Consider the following 4577-nt stretch of genomic DNA (forward strand, 5'->3'; position numbering starts at 1 on the left):
TAAAAACGCTCGTGGTTGGCGAGTCGGGTTTTATCCTGGAAGAAACATCGAGCTTTCTCCTTCGAAGAGCCAATCGCGTTCGAAATATCTCCAACTATTCGTCAACGAATCCATGGTACAATTGTCGCGAAAAATTCGGGCGGATCGGTTTCCAGGGTGAAAAGACAGTCGAGAGGATTCGAGGCACGTTCATTATTCAATCGTGAAACGATTCGAGACGAATTTTAAACTTTCAGCACACGTTGTCGCAAATACCAACGATACTTCGAAATAATCGCTCTGCTAGGTTGTCCAATAAGTTTTGTCGTTTTTTCCATTGTAAAAAAAAATACTGTGACACCTCAACTTCGAACGACTGCAAATGTACGAACGAATCGACAGATATACGCGAAACTTCAGGCATGCTCATCAAACAGTAGTATCGTCTTTAGAAAAATAAAACGACGAACGTAATAACTCCATTTCGTATCGAACGACAAAACTTATCGAGCCACCTGTTATATTAAAATGGCGGGTCATAGGTTCCACTATGCGTTTCTGTGGTATAATTTATCGAGGTATAAATAATTAATACTTGGACAATGGCTGGATAACAGTAAATAACTGTGACGCAACTTTCTACAACGCATCACGACTCTACGCTCAACACTTCTCCGCTCTACTCTGCTCGGTGCGACACTTCTCGGCTCAACACTATGTTCAACACTGCCCCTTCCTTCCGAAAATGGAAACTCTGATCGCGGAAATGATAACCCTGATCGCGGAAATCATAACCCTGATTGCGTAAATGATAACCCTGATTGCGAAAATCATAACCTTGATCTCGAAAATCATAAACCTGATCTCAAAAATCATAAACCTGATCTCGAAATCATAACCCTGATGGCGGAAATCATAACCCTGACCGCGGAAATCATAACCCTAATCGCGAAAATCATAATCCTGATCTCGGAAATCATAAACCTGATCTTGAAAATCATAACCATAAGATCTGATCTCGGAAATCATAAACCTGATCTTGAAAATCATAACCCTGATCTCGGAAATCGTAAACCTGATCTCGAAAATCATAAACCTGATCTCGAAATCATAACCCTGATGGCGGAAATCATAACCCTGACCGCGGAAATTATAACCCTGACCGCGGAAATCATAACCCTGACCGCGGAGATCATAACCCTGACCGCGGAAATCATAAACCTAATCGCAGAAATCATAACCGTGATCGTGGAAATAATAACCCTGATCGCGTAAATGATAACCCTTTTTTCGTAAAATAGCAAATATTACGGCTTTCTAGAACTATTCTGTATCATACCTAAGAATTTCTACGAATCGAAATCGAGGGAATTTTTTCGACAAAAATTTTTCGAATTTGTGCACTTCGGTGCCGGGAGAACGTGACCGAGGAGATGTAAAAAAACGCTTGAAATATCTTGAATTTATATTGCGTATCGACTTAAATGTAAAGTTATTCGACATTAACGTAAATAACGAAAGAGTGTTCGTGCAATAAGAGGTGTATGTTGCAGGGAGAAATAAAGAACAGTCTCGCGAATACGGTACGTAAGTAGAATGTGTTCAACGTCGAGGCTGGCCGTAACGTCTGACCCAATACGCTCGCACGGTATTTCATTTTCTCTCCGGAGAATATAATATTTCGTTACCGTCAACGCATCTTGTGGATGTTTTGAACTCCTACAAAGGAAAATATGTATTCTACATTTTATCCGTACCGTAACCATTACCTCGAACAAGATATCGCGACAAATTAAACGGAGAAGAAGAAGACACGAGAACTCGATATCTTAATGTAAGATACAAAGAATACAATGATTTTTCTTTGAAAGATTATACATCGTACAAGTAATGCAATCGTTAATACGTATTTATCGAATCATCTAAAAATAAAATTAAACGAATTTATTAAATATATATCTCCAAAATTTCAAGACTTAATTTTCTATATATAATATTTATATATACAAAATTTGTATATTTACAAGACTTAAGTTCTAACACTGTAAACGTCGATAAATAGAATCTACGTAAACAGAAACTTTGTACGGTACTGACAAAATAATTTTTACAAAGGTACAAAGAATTCCGGGGGCTGAAAAGTTTGAGAACCACTGATACGATATCGCGCGAAAAAGAAATACGAAGTCGCGCTCATCGAATGTTTTGTAATTTATAATTACCGAGCAACAACCGATGCACTGACTCGCGATAAGGAGTAAATTTTTACATCGCGACAAACAAAAAAAAAAGGAAAGCTTTCCAACCAATTGACGTCGCTTGATTAATCGCGAGAATCGATTTAAAATATTATCATATTTTAGAACATCGTTCGATGTTTAAATTAAATCTCATTCGTACTCGTGATAAACATAAAACGAAACACTTTACACTAGCTTATGCCGCGTTCGATTCAAAATACACGTCGCAGCAAAATTAAAAGATCCCTAATTTCGGATCAAAATATTATCGATCTTGGAACAGCCGTAACTTTGCGAACAAAAATCGTACAGTGTCGCAGCTAGACTCGTTCTAAAGGGAGAAACCTCTATTTTTTCATCCTTGGACTAAATGTTCTCGAACACGCTTTTGTACTCGGATACGAAGCGGAAAAGTGAAGACGATTTTTTTCTCCGAAAATTTTCTCCATTTAGCTTCGCGAGGTCCAATAAATTTTTCTCGCGATTCGTTTTGCCACGAATTTGAAGTCGGAAGCCTCCCCTTTACAACGAGCCATTAAAAGTCGGTGAACGATTTTTTGTCACCGATGTATCGCGCTTTGAACGAAAAGTGTGCCGCCGGCGTTGAAATAACGCAAGGTACACCACATGGGGGATGCACGGTGGGATGTGTGCCTCGTGGGTACGTGTTTTGTGTGCGTTTAGTGTAAGATTACTGTGCGTTTTGCGCAAGAAATCGCGTACAATGGACGAAAATGGAATGGCGCCGTGTGTTGCTCGCGAACGAATCGCAATTTTGCCGGAACAATAAAGATCGTGAGTTATTCTAATACCGGCGGCACACTTTTCCTTCGAAGTGCGATAAATCGACGAGAAAAAATCGTACACAGACTTTCGACAATTAATTACAAAGGTGATTACTTCCACCTTCAAATTCCTGGTAAAACGAATCGCGAACAAAATTTATGAAACTTCCTGTAGCCAAATTTGAACCGCCCGGTATCTTTACTTTTCCACCCCGCATTCGAGTATAAAAGCGTCTTAGAAGTACATCAATCCAGAGACGAGAAAGTAGAGACTCTCCTCTTTGAAACGAGCCCAGTCGTACATCGATGTACGACTTCTTTTTCACAAAGTTACAGCAATTCAAATATTCGTGTCCAGAATTAACGATCATTCAATTTTTACCACGAAGTGTACAAACGATCGAGCTATTATTATAATACTTTAAGGGAAACCTTAAGAAGAGGCAATCCTCGCGTTTCACTACTGACAAATTTCATCGATCGACGTTGTGATTTTCTCGTCGCGTTACGAAGAACGCGATCGATTGCGAACAAATTAATTAGCGCGACGAGTCGCTCGTATCGATCGACGAACGTTTCTCAATTTCGATGCGTTGTCGTCGTCGTCGTGGTCGTTGTTGGTACGTGTTCTCGAACGACAACGGAGAACCGCGCAGCTCGAACGAAAAACTCGACGAGAACCGTTTTCCTTGTTCTCGCGTGACTCGTCGACGAACGAGAGAAAACGTTGGCTGCGCGGTCGATGTCAGTAACCCTACGGGTTACCTACGAGGAAGAATCCATCGTCACTGTGCACCGGTGAATCCCCGATGGCACTCGTGTTACGTTTACCGGGCGTCGCGACGTAGTCGATGCAGAAACGCGAGATGTACCGTACGGGCGTTGTTCTCCGCGGTTGTATGAATTAAAGAGGTAGAGAGGAGGGGGAGAGGGAGGGGGGAAGTAGAGAGAAGGAAAGGGAACACGCGCCTTCGAGATGCGAAATATTTGCTCGGATACAGTACCGTGCAAAACTCTTGACGATGTTTAATTATTGAACTTAACCTCGAATCGAGGTTGACTTTAACCTCGTTTATTGAAAAGTAGTCGATTTATTGCGAAACTCATAACACGTCGTCTAACCAAAGTATAATTATACGCCGTAACCGCGTGAATGCATTTGACAAGGATCGAAACCGTTTTAGAGAACTTCCTAATAGGGATTTAAACGGTTATAGAACTTCTAATTAAACACGTGAACCGTGGAATCTTTTTTTTTTTTTGGAAAAGAAACAGCTCTTCCAATATTCCGAAGAGAACGGATGGAGAAAAATTCTTGAAAATAAAAAGTTTTCGTTCTGATGAAACTTGTGGCATTACACATTTTTTAGTAACGAAAGATTCGACACCCTGATTGGTTAACTCGGTGAATTTTCATTGAGAATGAAAATGAAATAATTTTGAGGAACGTTCAGAAACGGTACGAGATTTTCATATGTTGGTGCACCATGCGGTGAAAGGGAAATGCAATGGTAAATATTAACGTATCTTTTGTATAAAATTCAACACCTGCGTCTAACAGCTAACACCGATG

The sequence above is a fragment of the Ptiloglossa arizonensis genome, chromosome 11 (genome assembly GCF_051014685.1).
Source record: "Ptiloglossa arizonensis isolate GNS036 chromosome 11, iyPtiAriz1_principal, whole genome shotgun sequence".
NCBI classification, from domain to species: Eukaryota; Metazoa; Arthropoda; class Insecta; order Hymenoptera; family Colletidae; genus Ptiloglossa; species Ptiloglossa arizonensis.